This window comes from Capra hircus, chromosome 2, assembly GCF_001704415.2.
Source record: "Capra hircus breed San Clemente chromosome 2, ASM170441v1, whole genome shotgun sequence".
In the NCBI taxonomy this organism is placed as follows: Eukaryota; Metazoa; Chordata; class Mammalia; order Artiodactyla; family Bovidae; genus Capra; species Capra hircus.
This window is the reverse complement of record NC_030809.1, coordinates 119,353,735-119,372,222: the sequence shown is the minus strand read 5'-3', so window position 1 is coordinate 119,372,222 and position 18,488 is coordinate 119,353,735. Positions and strand designations below refer to the sequence as shown.

General features: G+C 41.9%; 1 protein-coding gene across 2 annotated transcripts in view; it reads left to right on the top strand.

Moving 5' to 3' along the window:
* Positions 16,778–18,488, top strand: part of ZNF385B (zinc finger protein 385B) — a 480,906-nt gene continuing 479,195 nt past the window's right edge. For both annotated transcript variants that reach the window (XM_018065263.1, XM_018065260.1), the window contains exon 1: positions 16,778–16,963. The gene's annotated coding sequence lies outside the window, so the exon portion shown is untranslated. The remainder of the gene's footprint in view (positions 16,964–18,488) is intronic.

Here is an 18,488-nt window from a genome sequence, read left to right as displayed (position 1 = left end):
CTTTATTAGTTCAAATGTTATTTTCTCAGTTTCAAAAACTTATAGAGCTTATCTGGAAAATAAATGATGCAAGGCAGTTGTTACAGAATAATAACATAATTACAGATTTACTCTTAGGAAAAGGATAGCAAATTGCCCACTCGTTACATTAAATTAATATTAACTCCTTCTATATAATATAGTTAAGGCAAACCATATGCTGTTTGGAACTTATAGTATGAGATTCACTTGTCTGTAGGCTCATCTTGACACTGCTTTGCTAGACTGGGAATAAATGAACTGGCTGGGGCAACAGGATCCCCACATTACTCCTGAAGAGCGTTGCCCTGTTGCCTAGGTAGACAAAGATTTGGAAGATGTGACAACTTCTAAACCAATGCACATGCGCTGTTACTAAGTTGTGTTCAGCTGTTTGCAACCCCATGGACTGTAGCCCACAGGCTCCTCTGGAGTAGATTGCAACAATTGCAAGAATCCTGGAGTAGATTGCAAGTTCCTCCTCCAGGCGATTTTCCCAACCCAGGGATCTAACACATGTCTCCTATGTCTCTTGCATTGGCAGGCAATTCTTTACCTCTGAGCCACTGGGAAGACTCTCTAAACTGATGACAAAGCTATAAATATCAGGGAAGCATTACCAGGATTCCTAGCCTTGCAAGTACCTGGAAGAAATGGGGTAAGTTCTTTCAAACAAAGATTGCTGCCTGGTTGCAAATCTGAGAAGACAAGGTAACAAAATTGATGCCTATCAGAGAGTGAGTGACTAGTGCCTCGCCTTGAAGAGTCATTACTGTGTGTGGACAGGACAAAAGCCAGCGGTTTTTCTTAAACTGGCTTTTCAGCTGGCTGCACAGACACTTTTGCTGATTCATTTTCTGGGTAAAAAATTATGACCCAGCACTCACCTATATGGGCTTCCCTGGTGGCTCAGGGGTGAAAGAATCCACCTTCAATGCAGCAGATGTGGGAGATGTGGGTTTGATCTTTGGGTTGGGAAGATCCTATAGAGAAGGGAGTGGCAACCCACTCCGGTATTCTCGCCTGGACAATACTATGGACTGAGGATCCTGGCAGGCTGCAGTCTATAGGGTCCCAAAGGATAGGACACAACGGAAGCAACTGAGCACTTGCACACACATACACAAACACACACTCACCTACACTTAAAAACCATGAGAGTCACTGAAATAAAAGTTTAATAACCTGACACTTATTTTCTATTTTCAGCATATGCCATGGATGTACTCTATTTGAAATTATTCTTTTTGAAAGTATAGCTTATGAAATTATTCTTTTCTATTTGTCCATAGGTAATAAAGAAATCTATAAGAAATCTATCTATAAATTATAAATAAATCAAAGACATGTATTATCTATCTATGTAGAGATAAATATAGATAATACGTCTATTTTCTGTTTAAATAAATGTGAATCATAACTCACTGGGAGTCTGTGACCACAGTGACATTTAATCCTTCTATAGTAGGAGAAAGAGCTCTTGTGAGCTCCAGTGTCTTTCACCTTCCCAAGGGGCACTCGCTGCTTTGCCTGCATTTTCTCAACACCGATGCACACAGTTTGCACAGAGTTAACTTACACTTTTCACTCTAAGCATTCTGACATTTTTTCTTTGGTCCATTTTGTATTCTTAGCTTGAATAAAAACTCGTACAACAGGGGCCATAACGCTTGACTCATGCATTTCCTTCCATAGCTCGTCCCAAATCTAGTCTGGTGTGTCCATTTCACTGGCCGGCTGATGAATGTTGCTGACTGTTAATACAATGGCAGGACCGTGGAGGAGGAATAGAATTTGATTAGCTGCATGGAATTGTAAATGTAGGCTCTTTTTCCTAACTGAAGAGTTATACTCTATAAAACTGGTTGAACTAAAGATTCAAATTAAAAATATAATTAACATTGTTGTATGTTATATAAGAAAATTAAGAGGATAAATGCTAAGAGTTCTCATCACAAGGAAAAATGTGTTTTTTTTTCTCTGAATTTGTGTCTATATGATGGTTGTTCACTAAATTTATTGTGGTAATTGTGGTATTCACTTTGTGTGTACAATTCATTTCTTGCATGTCAGTCAAATAATGCTGTATACCTTAAACTTACGCAGTATCTCAGTAAAATTTGGAATGAAAAATGTATAAACTTTATGACATTCTCCACTATTCATTTGTTTATCCATCCATGCCTCAAACATTTCTCAAGTGGCTACTATTTGTAAAACATTATTTTAGGTGCTGGATGTACATAGTCCATGCCCTCAAAAAATGTGGGCTGTAAGAAAGATAGGGCTTCCCAGAACCCACTTGGCCAATGCAGAAGACACAGGAAATGTGGGTTTGATTCTTGGGTCAGGAAGATCTCCTGGAGGGGGGACTAGCAACCTCCTCCAGTATTTTTGCCTGCAGAATCCCACGGACAGAGGAGTCCGGCAGACTACAGTCCATGGGGCTGCAAGAGTCTGACATGGCTGAGTGATTGAGCACACGCACGCACGCATGCACGCACACACAAATACACGCACACACAAATACACACACACACACACACACACAAGAAAGATAATGGATTTCTCTAAACCAATAGTCAAATTGTGTAATTTTGATTTTACTGATACAGAGTTCTTGGGTATACTTTGTTTTCTTCAGTGTCATTCATTATACAATCTATAGTATGACCTAACTTTAAAAAAAAATACCCAAAATGCAATTAGTGGCATCTCATTTATTCCCCACCGAAGGCAACCTTTGGACCTCAAGTGCATAGAATTAATCATAATTCTGGGTTCATGAAAACTGTCATCACTGGCCCATTGAAGACTCACCCATCTATTTACCTATCTACTATATCCCGGTTGATCTATAGACTGAATATTGTACCAAATAGAAAACATCAATTGCAAAGTTATTGTAATTGAGGCAGCATTTAAAAATGTCTATGGTGAGGGAAATTACTTGTTAACTGATCAGAGGAATAGAGCAGAAAAACTGAAACAGACTAGTACAACTTTTTGTGTATCAGAATGGATATGGTGGATCACTGGGGAAAGGAAAGACAATCTAATCAATTGAGCTAGGAAAAAATGAGCATCACCAATGTTAACTGCACATGGATTAAGAACTTAAATGTCAAAAGCCAACTTAAAAACTTTTTGAAGAAAACATAGGTAGGTCTTTTTCTAACCTCAGGTAGAGAAATATTTCTTAAACAAGGTATAGATGTAATAACCATAAAGGAGGAGACTGATAAATTTGACTACTCTAAAATTAAGAACGTGTGCTCATCAAGTCATCTTTAAAAACGACAGAAGACAAGCTAGGGAACTGGGTGGAAATATTTGCAGCTCACATAACTGACAAAGATTAGAATCAAAATCATGTGAAGCAGTCCTTCTAATTAAAAGTGATAAACATGCCCCTTTCCTTGTAGTCTTTCCAGCTTTCCGCTGCTATCTATTTTCCCCTGACTCTGATTCCCTCATCCAGCCAGCAACAACTAGATGTTGTCTGAATGAGTTGTTCATTTCTACCTCAGAGCCATTTCCTTCAGCTGGAATACAGCTGCCACCAGCTGGACCACTGACAGCCTGCACACTTCCCCGAGCAAAGTCCATCACTCCCAAGAACCTTCCTTGATGATTCCAGCTCACCATCACTTATGCCTTCAGAATTCAGAGTCCATTTATACTTGGTTGCCATATTTAAATGCACCTTTTTTATTTTTTGAGGTACTTTTATCCTGTTAAAGTTTATACCTTTATACTTTCCCTGAATTTAAGAACTCTTGTCTTCCACTCTTCATGGCCTTCCTTCTGCCTGGCTTTTCCATCCCACAGCTTAGCAGAATGCTGTGCACGTGATGGGTACCCAGCCAGTGGCTGGCTGATTGAAAACATAAAGATTTTACTCAATTTCATCATAAGCCCTTCCAAAAAAAGAACAAAATTAAGGTGGTTTTATCCAAGGAAATAAAAAGAAAAGACAGCAGTTCACACAAATAAAAGCCTAACAGGGATCTTAAACCAGTTATAGAGACATATGGAAGAGATTTTAAAATACCCATTTATGAAAAAATTGTGAAGGAGGAATAAAACAATGTAAGCAAGCTAAATTAAGGAAAAATTACATATTGGAGTAGAGAAAGAAAATAAGCAGCAAGTTTCAGAAAACACTTCGAATGGCAAACAAACTTTCAAATAGGATAGCAACAGATAAAAGTAAATGACTAGGCTAATTAGGACTATAAGCAAGCGATTGTTTAGAAGATAAAAACCCAGATGTGTTTATATCTCTTACTTTAGAAAAGCAGGTGGAGAGCTACCTTTATCAGACAACAATTTTTTCACCTGGGACAACAGATGTAGGCAGTTTTTAAAAAGTTACCTGCAAACAAATTAGATGAGGCAGCAATTCTAGGGAGAAGGCAATGGCACCCCATTCCAGTACTCTTGCCTGGAAAATCCCATGGATGGAGGAGCCTGGAAGGCTGCAGTCCATGGGGTCGCTGAGGGTCAGACACGACTGAGCGACTTCACTTTCACTTTTCACTTTCATGCATTGGAGAAGGGAATGGCAACCCACTCCAGTGTTCTTGCCTGGAGAATCCCAGGGACTGGGGAGCCTGGTGGGCTGCCGTCTATGGGGTCGCACAGAGGCGGACATGACTGAAGCGACTTAGCAGCAGCAGCAGCAGCAGCAATTCTAGATAGGCTGTGTTCATAATTTTTTGTAAGAAAAGAAGAAAGTGATGAATCATTCATTTAGATATTTTTAGATGGTACCAGGATCATAACAGTTTCAGAATGATTAGAATATAACAATGTGGGAATGAATCCATTAATTAAAGATCATATAGGTTGAGAAGGGGGGCGTCCCTGGTGGCAGGCAGTAAAGTATCTGCCTGCAGTGCAGAAGAATGGGGTTCGATCCCCAGGTCAGGAAAATCTCCTGGAGAAGGAAATGGCAACCCACTCTGGTATTCTTGCCTGGGGAAGAGTTCCATGGACAGAGGAGCTTGGAAGTTTACAGTCCATGAGGTTGCAAAGAGTGACATGACTGAGTGACTAACACTTTATAGGTTGAGAAATCAACAATGAAATTAGTTTGAGTATTTAAGATGTTCCAATTTCTTTGATTACTCAAAAATATTTGAATGAAGGTGATTATTTGTAAATTGAAACTTTACTAAAGCATTATCTTTTAGTAGTGAAATATAATAAAAGGGGAGTTCATCTGTTCTTCAGCCTAGGGCTGTTGAGTTAGGCACCAAAAGATGTTATTGGAAAACTGGTTCACGTATAAGGCACTTCCGTGACAGGAATCCTGAGGACAGCATTTCAGTAAAACCAGGCAACGTCTTTCCCATCCAGGTACCTAAGGTCAGCATGTATTTTGTGTTGAAACCTAGACAGCAACAATTACTGGGCAGTAATTCTATGCCTAGAGCTGCATGACAAGCTGTCAGGTTAAGACAGTTAGAGAAAGAAAAAGGTTTTCAAACATTCTGCATTCTCTACGGCACACAGTTGATTAATATAGATGCTTCCAGTCATCCATTTAGTCATCCACAGAAGGTACGAGGTTAAAGAAGCATGCCAGCTTTAGAATCTAACAATATGGGGTCAAGTCCAGGCTCTGTCATGTACTTGCTGGGTGATCCTGGACTGGTGGCTTTCTCTTCCTGAGCTTCATCTGATGAATGAGGGTGGGAGTTTGGGGTTGTGCTGGAATATCTTTCCTATAGGGTTATTGTGAGAATTAACTTTGAACATGCCTGTGAAAATATGTTTGCAGTCATTAGCATCATCTTAAATGAGAAAAATCGAAGCACATGAGAACTGGAAATCCTTGAGATCTGGGAAGCCATAAACCACTGATTTTATTGGAAGTGGAACTTTGAGGAGATAATGGATCTGACTGAGGAGAAGGTAAGAAAGTTTAAACAGCAACTGGACTCTATGTTTTCCAAGGAGGTTTTTGTGTATTTGCCTCCTGAAATAGATTAGATTTTGAAATCAGAGATTTGTATCTTATTCATTTCTATATCCCTAACTCTAAACAGAGCTAAGTAGCAGGGTATCTTGTACACATAGTCACTAAAATTATTTAATATATGTTGATGGAAAAGTAAAAATGAAAGAAGACAATAGCTTTGGGAGAAACAAAGTCAAGAAAAGCCTTTCTGTTTTTTAGTTCTTTTGATTTTGAAAACAGGAACCCCCTGAATACATTAATTGTGAATAAAGTAGGAAAGATCAAAGATTTTTCAGAGATGCACATATTATCTCCAGTGATGGAGACAGGAGGAAGGAAATGAGATGAAGACTCTAGAGGGGATTGTACTGAAGAAAGGAAGAGAGGTTGGCATCAAGTGTGCGTGGAGGAGGCCTGACCCCAGAGAGATAAATTTAGGGAAATTCTGAAGTGTTCCCTCTGGTGAGGAAGAAAGTTGACACACTCAAGTCAGACGGTTTCTCCCTTCCAGGAATGCAAGAGTTAAGCTTCTCCTTCTGGATAAGAGAGTGGGATTTGAAATGGTTGAATGTTCCCTAAGAATTTAGTATGAGATAAGTAATGGATAGTTGAAAAGGACCTGCCGTAAGGGTATCAGTATATCAGGAGTGATGAAAAGGAAGACTGAGTGTGAATTACAGATTAGCAAAAATGGACTGGGAGGGCTTAGTGACTGGATATTTAGTTGTTATTATTGGTGTATATGCAAGGCAAGAGTGGTATGCTAGTGCCTTGCCCAATTTTCACCTTGAATGGACCAACCCGAACGTTATTTTTTTCTTTCAATGGAAGAGGATAAGCAGGAAACCTGTATGCAATTTAAAACTTGCTTAGAAGTAAGCTTTTGAAATAGAAATGAGGAAATGTTATATAAATTCAGAATTGTGCTAAAGAAGAAATATTTCATAATTGGACCTCCAGAGGTGGCAGGGTTGTTTTGAAAAGAACGAGTTCCCAGCAGTACAGAAGCTCATCTAGGTCAAAGGATGCAGTGATTGGTTTGGATTAAAACAGATGAAATTTAACTTTATGATTCTTGGGATAAGCTTGAATGGCATTCATGAGCATTATCACTGCTAAAAATGAGTGTACACTACTTCATGCCCAGCCAACTAATTTTTGAAAAGCACTTATTACTTTTATAATGAGTTAATATGTGAATACTTTATGCTTATAAAATGTTTCATGAATGTATAATACAGCAATTTATTTTAGATTCCTCTGTTATTAGTTTTGGTTACTCAGTCATGTCTGATTCTTTGTGACCCCATGGACTGTAGCCTGCCAGGCTCCTCCATCCATGGGATTTCCCAGGCAAGAATACTGGAGTGGGTTGCCATTTCCAATTTTTTCTTATTCAGAGTACAACGTAACAAACATCTTTGTACATGCTGCTTTGCTTGGTTATGTCTCTAGGATAATGAGGGACCTCTGTGTTGAAGGATGTGCACACAAATAAGGTAACTTCCTGAGAGGTTATATCAACTTACAGCACCATCAATAGTGCATGAGAGCAAGCATGACTGTTTGATAGTCTCATATAACACATAACCACATCTTCAGTATGATGTAGAGAATAAAAAGCAAACTCTTTGACTCAGGCGTCCAAGCAAGGAAAACTTAACACATTGAAAGGAAAATCAGACGGTACAAACAGCAAAATACAATAATGAAGATATGTCCAAGTATATATTGTTGACATATAATGTGCTTGAACTGTTGTGTCAACCATAACTTTTGTAAATCAATTGATATGGATGGGTTTTGCATTTCCTTCAATCTTGCCATGCATTGACTTATCTTGCTTAGTCGTGATCATGGTATGTTACAGTTCTTTTCTCCTTTCCTCTTTATATAGCAATCAATAATTTCTCACATTACTAATACAAAGTCCTAACAAATATCATTAAAAATAACTGCATAATATTCCTTTAATGGGATATGTTTACTCCCTTTAGGTTGTCTTCAGTTCTTCTTATCATTAGTAAGGCCCTGATAAACATGTTTTTGTGGCTCATTTTCTTCATGTTTAGCATTATTTCATTAAGCTATAGTTCTAGATTAAAATTACCAAACCAACAGGAATAATCATTTTAAGAGTTTGATAAATATGACAAAACACTTCTTGTAGAAAAAGTTGCACCAATGAATAAGACATCCATTTCACCATACCTTTGCCATATTGCTTTACCTTTTTATAACCTCTGAAAAACAAGTAATTTGATGTTATGGGATGCTGTTTTAAATAAATGTTTTTAATTTTTAGTGAGCATGAACATCGCATATCCTTGCCCTTTGTCCACACAAAAATTGTCCTTTAATTTACCAAACTTGGTTATTGTTGGATAAACCTTTGCTGTGGACTATGACCTGTGAATTATAGATTGTTTAGCAGCATTCCAGGCTTCCCAGGTGGCATTAGTGATAAAGAACCCAGCTGCCAATGCAGGAGATGCAAGAGACGTGCGTTCAATCCCTGGGTTGGGAACATTCCCTGAAATAGGAAATGACAACCTGTTCCAGTATTCTTGTCTGGCAAATTCTATGGACAGAGGAGCCTGGCAGGCTACAGTACGTGGGGCTGCAAAGAGTCAGACGTGACCGAGCAACTAAGACGTGACCTAAGCACACACTAGCAGCATTCCTGTCCTCTACATACTAGATGCCGGCAAACCCCTAACTCATAACAACTAAAAATGTCTCCAGGCACTGTGAATCATATAATTGGGAAAAAATCAGCCCTTCTGAAGAATCTTATTTTTAGCAAATAAATGTTCAATAATGTAGTAAACTGCCTATTTAGTTGATCTGTTTTGGAAGTCCAGATGTTTGTATCTAAAGTGAGAAATCTTCACTCAAAAATATGAAGTAAGTGCAATGAGTTCAGGCTAGAGAGCGAAGTGTTAATAGGCTCGTGAAGGTCAGTTTAGAAGATTTCAAGATAGTGCTAAAGCAGAACAGATAGGGAAACAGAAGCAGCTCAGGGAATTTAATTCAACTGCCCAAGCTTGCTTTCCAAGTAACTGGGACTATAATAGAATTCAAGTCTGTTTTTTCAAGCTAAAGTATAGTTGAGGTACAATATTATATGAAAGAATTCAAGTCTTTCTGCTCCTACTCACAATGTCCATGCCCCCACTGCCCCACCCCCAACCAAAGCCTTAGGTCTTTTCTTAATTCCACACTACCTTGCATGCCATCCCTGCTCTCCATTATAATCCTACTGGGTCTGTTTTGTTCAAGGAAACTTTTTCAGGAAATCTACCTGAGCTACATATCCCCTAAGACATGACTTTAATGGCATGGGGTTCTTCAGTTAACATTTGATGCTTAAATGGTTGTCACTTGAACTCCAGGCTTGATCCCAATAGTTTAAAAATTCTTGGAGAGTACTTGGATAGAGGGCTGTGATCACAAAGGACACTCACAAAACACTATTAACTAGAGAGCTTCAATAGCATCTTGAATTATTTTGTATGAATTAACATGGCCCCTTACCTTAAACTGGCCAAGCAGTGCTAAAGCCTGATGCAGACTTGTGCATTAAACACGTAATATGGGCTTCCCTGATAGCTCAGTTGGTAAAGAATCTGCCTGCAATGCAGGAGATCCCAGTTCGATTCCTGGGTCAGGAAGATACAGTGGAGAAGGGATGGACTATCCACTCCAGTATTCTTGGCTTTCCCTTATGGCTCAGGGGCTAAACAATCTGCCTACAACGTGGGAGACCTGGGTTTGACTCCTGGGTTGGGAAGATCCCCTGGAGAAGGGAAAGGCTACCCACTTCAGTATTCTGGCCAGGAGAATTCCATGGGCTGTACAGTCCATGGGGTCACAAAGAGTCTGACACAACTGAGTGACTTTCACTTTCACTTACTGAAATGATTGAGTGAGAATCTGAATCTGGTTTCTTGAGCATCACTTCCTCTGTGCAGCAGAGTCAGGTCTTGCTCTTTGCACTGTGACTGCTAGAATGGAAAATCACTGGCTGCACTCAAGCTTGAATAGAGTGCCTACAACTGGTTTGATTCAGTCCTAGGCATCGCAGGTTGGGGTGGGGGAGGGGGTGAATGCAAAATGTAGGAAACAGTCTTGGGCTCTAAGGATCAGACAATAGTACTGAAAAGATAAGAGGGAGCAACCATTTGCAAGGAGTTTGTTTAGAGAGGTTCAGATGGTTGTCCAAAACAGAAGGATATTGAGAGCTCAAAGGCTACAACGTATTTGGAATTTGTGAAGAAATAGGATATCTCTCCTCAGCGCTCTCAATTCTTTTCCTGAAAATTTTCCTGCCTTAAGTTTTCTAAGCTGAAAATGGCTTCAGAAGATGGAGAGATGGCAGTTGTAGTCAGTGAAAAGCAGAAATGAGAAACCATTTACTCTGCACACAGATTTTGAGCTTCTCTTTGTAAGGAACTATATGTTAGGTCTTATAAGGGACTACAGAGCAAGTAGGATATGATTTCTGCTCTCAGTGGAGCTTACAATCTAATCAATACTTTTGATTAACCTCAAGAAGTAGCATATAAAGAGCTTTTTAAAGATAAGAAAAACTTGAACTAGAACTTTAGCTCTGCCAATTTGTGACCTTGTGTATATTGCAAACGTATGGTTTATTGCTTTTCCGATCTGTAAAATGATATCAATATTTCCCCCTTATAGGATTCTTACTACAATAAATGGGACAATGCATTTATAGTACATGAGACACAGTATTTCTCTGTAAGCTCTGTGTTGGCTATTTAGACACTGAAGGCTTTTGAAAATTATTCTACACAGTAAGTAAAACACTCATAATTTACCTAAAATTATGACATAGGTTAAAGTGAGAAACTCGTGAAACCATGCAACTTTAAATCAAAAAGTTTTAATCATCAGAGAGCTTCCCCGGTTATCAGGTGGTTATGAGTTAAATGCACAAGGGCATGGATGAAAAGCTAAAACTAAGAAATAGATCAATGTTTTTGAAAGGAGTATCACCACATCTTCAGATTTATAAAAAGTGGAGGGAAATTATAATTGCAGTGCAGTCCAAAGAAGATTAATTATTTTATATCCATTTCAGAGCAAAGAGTCAAAGGGGAATACGTGTTAACTGAGGTAATAACCTTGCAATGTCATCAGGGAAGGATTTGGGAGTAATGTGAAGTCATGCAACCTTCATCCTGGGTCCCAAGGCAGTGCTGGATTAAGTTTCAAAGGGACAGACGCATAAGAAGAGTCACAGTTACTTCCTCAAATCTGGGGTTAGGGCACAGGAGGAACACTTCTACAGTATCAATCACTTCTGGACATAAAAATGTTATTTCCTCAGAGAAGGGGGCACAGTGCCACAGCAAAGCACCAATCCCACTAGATTTCAAGAAAATAAGCTTTTATGAGGAAAAGGTAAAAACAGACAGATCTTGGTCACACATAGGAAAAACAATTAATTTTAAAATATCAGTAAATCATAATGTGCTCAATGTGAAAAGGGAGGACACATATTAGCAAGAAAGGAATTTCAATACATGGCTATTCTCTGCTAAGAATATTTAGGTAGAAAAGAAAGATGAAAGGGAACTCAATCTTTAATTAAAAAATAATTGTAGGCTAAAAAGACAATTCTTTCTCACAGAATAGAACACTAGTGAGTCACATAAAAACAATTCCTTAGAAGAGGGAAAAGAAAAGGCTGGCATATCTCCTCAAGGATGTCTGAGATTTAGCAATGAGTTTTATTTCCCTTCTTCTAAAGGCAGATACTTCAATTAGATTTAAAAGATAATACAGTTAGGTTTAGAAATGGGATAAATGTAAAACACAAATCGACAATTCAGAAATAGCCTTAAGATTTTCATTTAAAACAACTTCCTCCACTTTTTTATACTCATTTTTTTTAGATATAAATGTCTGGGTCAAATTTGGGATTTCTGCATGAAACCAATTCGTTAGCCTTAAAGAGCTATCTGTCCCATCTCATGTTTCATCAAATGTTTGAGAAAATGAGAATGAAAATTATCTGATTAAAAAAAAACTCAACATTTTGTGTTTCAACTCACTGTCATCCATCTTGAGTAGGCAGACATCTTAAGGTAAGTAACATCAGTGGTTTTGAACAAAAACAGAATTTTTTGTTGAACTTGAGTTGGAGCTTTTAAGAACAAATGTCACATTCGTTCCATTAATTTCTGAAATATATGGAAGCTGAAAGATTTTATGGTATTTGCAACATTCATGTACCCTTGTATATACATATAATTTAGCAGCCTTTTTTTTTTAAAATTGCATAATCTTCAATCTAGTTGTAAGTTGCTCTGAAAATCCCATATATATGAAGTGAAGTCGCTCAGTCGTGTCCGACTCTTTGCGACCCCATGGACTGTAGCCTATCAGGCTCCTCCATCTATGGGATTTTCCAGGCAAGAGTGCTGGAGTGGATTGCCATTTCCTTCTCCAGGGGATCTTCCCGACCTAGGAATCAAACCCGGGTCTCCTGAATTGTAGACAGACGCTTTACTGTCTGAGCCATACACACAAAATATATATATATAATTTTTCTGGTATTTCTAAGACATTTTAGATCTTATTGCCTAATATGGAGATAAATCTATTTAATTCCCAAATAGCTGTTAAAATAAATCACAATGAACATTTTTCAGGTGTTTTTATAGTTTGAAAAATACTTTCCTGTTTGCTTTGATCCTCAGGATAACTCCTATGATGAAGATATATTTATTTTCCCATGTTACAGATGAGGAAACAGAAGGTTAGACGGAATGAAGAATATCAGGTGGCTAGCGGGTCAGTACTAAGCCAGAGCTCAAGTCACACTCATTTAGCCCTAGAACTTGTGCTATCCCCATTATATGACCCTGGAGCCACCTTCAAGTAGAGTTATCAGGAAAGATTCATAGTGAAGATTATTGAGGAGCTCAACAGGAGTTATAAGGCACTTTGAGGGAAAGTTTGCAGAACACCTCAAAAGCAGTAGAGGAAAAGCAAACTGTGAGGAAGACAGTTCTCAACCAATGGTACCCGTGTAGTTTTCAGAGCATTTCATATACATTACATCTTTACAGCAACCCATTGAGACAAGGCTGTTATAACTAGCCCCGTCTTGTGTGCTCAATCATGTCTGACTCTTTGCAGCCCCATGGATGATGGTAGCTCGCCAGGCTCCTCTGTTCATGAAATTTCCCAGGCAAGAATCCTGGAGTAGAGGCTTCCCCGGTGGTCAGTGGTAAAGAATCTGCCTGCCAATGCAGGACCTACAGGTTCGATCCTGATCCAGGAAGGTCCCACATGCCACAGAACAACTAAGCCCAGGTGCCACAACTACTGAGCCTGTGCTCTAAAGCCTGAAAGCCACAACTGCTGCGCCCATGTGCTACAGCTCCTGAAGCCCACACGGGCGAGAGCCTATGCTCTGCAGCAGGAAAGGCCCTGCAACAGAGAGCAGCCCCCACTCACGGCAACAGAGAAAGGTCGGAGCAGCAGGGAAGACCCAGCACAGCCAAACTAAATAGATAACATTATTAAAGAAGAAAAAAAGAGTATTGGAGCAGATTGCCATCTCCCACTCCAGGGGATCTTCCTGATCCAGGGATTGAACCCACATCTCCAGCATTGGCAGGTAGCTTTTTTACCCCTAGCACCACCTGGGAAGCCCTGTCTTATGGATGAAGAAACTAAGGTTTCTAGGTTTGAAAGTGAGAGCTGTATTTGGAATGTGAAACTTCTGGGCTTCCCTGGTGGCTCAGATGGTAAAATAATCTGCCCACCATACGGGACACCTGGGTTCAATCCCTGGGTTGGGAAGATCTCTTGGAAAAGGGAATGGCAACTCACTCTAGTATTCTTGCCTGGAGATTCCTACGGACAGAGGAGCCTGGGTGGCTATAGTCCATGGGGTCGCAAAGAGTCGGATATGACTGAGAGACTAATAGACACACACACTCTTCCTTCAGTTTTCTTGTGTGTCCATCCTGTGGTTTTCAAAATACAGCCCCCAGTTCTGAGACCAGAAAATTGCTGATGGCTGCAAAGCAATCTAAATAAAGATGTCTGTAGGGCCTTGTTTTATAACATCTTATTTATCCATTTCTTATGTATAGGCTCTATTCATTTCTTAGAAAGTAAAACTATGTGACTGATGAAGTCTTCAAATATGTTGATACTTTTCTTGCTAATACCAAGTTCTTTATCCACTGGAAAGTATAGATTTATAAACAGTTAAAAGGAGTTTGTCTGCATAAGTTCATCAATGTATAGGAAGCAACGCATCACACACCTCATTGACACAAATAGTACATTGAGCCTTTGAGACACAAAGGCTCAAATTAATCCCTTTCTGCTACATTTCTTCTCAAGGTCTAGGGACCAATTCTTGCTGCACAATCTCTCTGTGTTGCAGCTATCCTAGGGCTAACACTCTCTGAGTTGGTTTACTTCACTGCTGCCAGGAATGAGCAATAATGGTTCTAGGAAAATGATGGTGAGAGAGTTTGAGGACAGCAAGACCCCCTACATCAGATCTCACCGGAAAGGCACAGGCAATGCCAAGACATGCAGTAGGCACAAAGATGCGATCAGAAAATCTCTAGAGAACTGTTGTTTTGTGTATTTAAATCTTGTGTTTTTAGTTTACTATTGTTTCCAGTTGAAGTACATTTCGAAAGGAGGCATTGCAAATATTTAGGCCAGAGGCCTAAATCCTGCTCTGGCTAAGGACATAAAGGCACAGCTTTTAGTCAGTTATGTCGCAGGTGAAAAATTGAATTTTCTGTACCTATTTTATGCTTCTTTCAGCTGTTGTTAGGAAATGCAGTCCTCAAACTGTTCTCCACCATAAGTCTTTGCTCTAGGTGATTAAAAATAGACAGGGAGGAGAGAAGGATATCATTGCAGTTTGCAGGACATAAAAAAGGCACATGCTGCTAAATTGCACAAACCGCAGGGAACACTTCTCACAGGTGTTCCACTCTGCAGAGGTTACTCATTTGCCTCCAAGTGCAATCTAAGGTGTTGGCTTAAGGTTTCAAAGGCCCCCTCCCCCTTGCCCTATGTTTGAGGTACCTGGAGACCCAATACTTATCTAGGCTCAGTAGAAACCACACTGTTCCGGGCTCTGAAGTGCAGGGCCTTGGAAACTGGGTGTTTTCCTCATGGAAGGCTTTTGCCTCTGGAATTTCCTGCCAGTCCCGGGTTGCCAGAACCCCACCTCACTGACCTTCAGGGACTCACGAAAGACTCATTTTCTATATATCCTACACTACAGGGAGAGACCTTACATCCATGATTTTGTAAGAATCAGTTTAAGGAATTAAAATAGCTCACCGTCTTCTGGGTTACAATGGTTTAATTTTGGTGCTGGCTTCCTGTTGCAATTTCAAATAGGGTAAAATGTTCAGAATAAACATACCAAATAAGTGCCTGCTCTTAGTAATGAGGAAGTGACAATGCCTACCCTGGACTTGAAGACATTTAGAATTCTAAAAATATAAAAACTTCTGTCCGATCATGCTCCTTCTTACACTGGTACCTGAGGTGCCTGCAATAACCCTTAATTCTGAGGCAGGCAAAAACCGCTCCTTTAAAGCTCAAGTATGATGCGCATGTGTGTTCGTCAAATCCCAAACCCACCCTGGAGAATAGCACTGGCTTTGACTGGACGTTCACATATTTACCCTGTACAGTTACGCCAAGGCATTAACAGCTGCTGGCTTAATTATTGATGGAGTTAGTGTCAATCATCTGAGAAGAGAATTAAGGAATAATATTTTAAAATCATCTGGTCCAAAAAAGAAAAAAAATCTGTCGTAAAAGACAATTCTCTTGTCATTTATTCCTCTTGAACTTCTCCAGCCAAAGGAGTAATCTCACAAAACCTCTCTTCTAAAATTATTTTTCCTATCGGTAAACGTTTTCTGTCCGAGCGCTCTCCCTTTCAGAACCCAGCACTCGCTGTGTCTGCATTATTTTCGTAAGATGCCCTACATCAGGGGAACCGATGATACGGTATAGTTTTGATAACTCAAGCACGGAAGAGAAATACAGAGGAGCAAGAGCCCCCCTTTTAAGAAAAGAGCCCTTTAGATCCGCGGCGAGCCTGCGATGCCTTTAGCGCTGCGGGCCTTCCCGGCTCCTCCAAAAACGAGGAGGCTGCTTGGTGTGTCTTAGAGCCGAGAGCAGGTCAAAGAGGAAAAACAAATAGTTGTTCTGATGATCTCCAAAAAGAGAGTTTCACTCTGGTAGTATTTGAAAGATCCCGCCCCCTACTCCCCCCGCGCCGCTGGATACCCCGGGTTTGGGACCTCTGTAGTTGTCAAGAAATTTTTTTCAGGGACCAGGGCCCCGAGGCCGAAGACCGCGAGGACCCCCTCATCGGGACCGGGACTCCGCTCCCTCGCGGTGCGCGCACGCCTGGAAAGGCGGGATTTAAAGGCGGCGATGCTGCGGGAGACTCTGCAGTGTCAACGAAGCCCCGAACGGTCCCGCCTTATTCGCCCCAGGGTGTGTGCCTCGCAAGTCCCCGCCTGGTGAACCGTCGCCAGCTCCCGTGCGCGGGAGAGGCGTTGGCGGGTCCGACCCCGGGGGTCCGCGGCCAGGCCGGACGCCGGGCGTCTGCCGAGCCAGGCCCGAGCCCAGCCCCGGGCCGGCGCGTCCCGCGGGCTCCGGGCACACGCCCCTCACCTGGGCGAGGCAGGGCGCGCAGGCGCTCAGCGCGGGGGCCGCGGCGGGAGCCTCAGCCCCGCGCCCGCCCGAGTTGGACAGTTCCGGGGCCGCACCCGGCCGAGCTGTCGCCGCCGCCGCCTGGGCTGCCGCAGACCGCGGGAGAGCGTCTGCGCGAAGCCCCAGCGCAGCCCCGGCGGGACCGCCGCCGCCGCCCGAGAGCGAGCAACAGCTTCTGGGCTGGAAGAGCCACTGCCCCCACGCACCAGCGGCCCGCGCGCGAAGGTAAGCTCCGGGCGCCCAGCCCGGCCGGGCCGGCCGCCCCCCGAGCGGGCGCCGCCTTCCCACGGGCCCCCGCCCGCCTGCACTGGGCGAGCCGGCACCTGGGCGCGCCGCCCGGGGGAAGGGCCGCCGCGAGCCCCCCTCCCGATGGAGTTTGCACTTTGTCCCGCGGTCCCACTTGTAGAGGAGGATGCCCGGCCGCCGCTTGCCCGGGCTGTGGGCTGAGGCTCCAGTGAGCTTCTGGAGTTAGGACTGGGTCGTGGAAGCCGGAGGAGTGGAGGCGTCCCCAGTGTGGGCTCTTGGGCTCCAGTGCACCCAGACCGAGGGAGGATGGAGCAGGGCAGAGGAGAGCACCCGTCTGTGGTTAGCCGCAGTGCCTCCGCCACCTGGGCTGGACGCCTCTCCCTTTAGTACAGGGAAATGGGTAGTTTGGGGACAGAGGTGTGGGAGGAAGATAGCAACTGAAGCTTGGGATCCAGAAAGAGTTCTCCAGATGATTGAAGGTGAAATGGGGGCGCCGAAGCAGAAAGAAGGTCTCCAAAGTTTGTACTTGCGGGGAGCCCTAGGAAGAGTGGGGGTGGGGAGGTTCGGTTACCAAGCTGCAGGTGAAGGTGTCAGCACGGGATGGGAGGACATTGTGGGACTGCGGAAGGGACAAGGAGAAGGGGAGGGGGAGGACCATCTGCTTTGCCACGGTTGTTTGCGGGGGCCCGTGGGAAGGAGAGCTGGCAGGACGCTGATTCCCTGGATCCTTCCACAGGCTCTGGAGGACATATAGTTTTTATGGAGAACCTGGGCGTGGGGGGGATGCTGTGGTCCTTCAAGGAAAATAAATTGCCTTCATGCCCCTACAGCCATAAGTAAAAAATAAACAGTTTTGGAATGCCCTCAAAAGTTCTTGGATTGGGGAACGCGTCTTCGTTTTCCTCATTTTCATGCAGAAATGTGATTTGCAGTTCTCTTTGGTTTTGCTTTGCTCAAGAGCATCTCACCAAGGTGAACGCAAACTTAGTTAAGATGTGGCAAAAGATGCTCAAACAGAAGAAATAAAACATTTGTGTTGCAGGGCCCAGCTTAAAGCGTAGAAACTGGCAGCTACAGGATAGTGCATGAAGCTGTAAAAAAAAAAAAAAGGCATTTGTCAAATTAAAAAGAAGGGTTTTTCACAAAGTAAACTATGTGTTAGATAAAGGATTTGGCTGGAAAGAACTCCCTTAAGTATTTCAGGGCCCAATTTCTCGGGTTTTCAGAGTCTTTTCATCTTATTTTGATGCCATATGTGCAATGAGTGTATGTGCTATCTCTTCTCTTCCCTGTAACAGATAAATGCCCTTTGAATGCAAATACGCATTGAAAGTTACGTTGTTACCTTAGGTTCTTAAGGTGGAAAAAATATTTGACTAAAGTGTTGGTTGTAGTTCAAATTTTATATTCTTATAAAATCAAGTATTCATAGATTTATAATTTACACTCCTACTTGTTTCCAGAAGTGATTTGAGGAAGCTTGGAATGAAAACCACAAATCAAA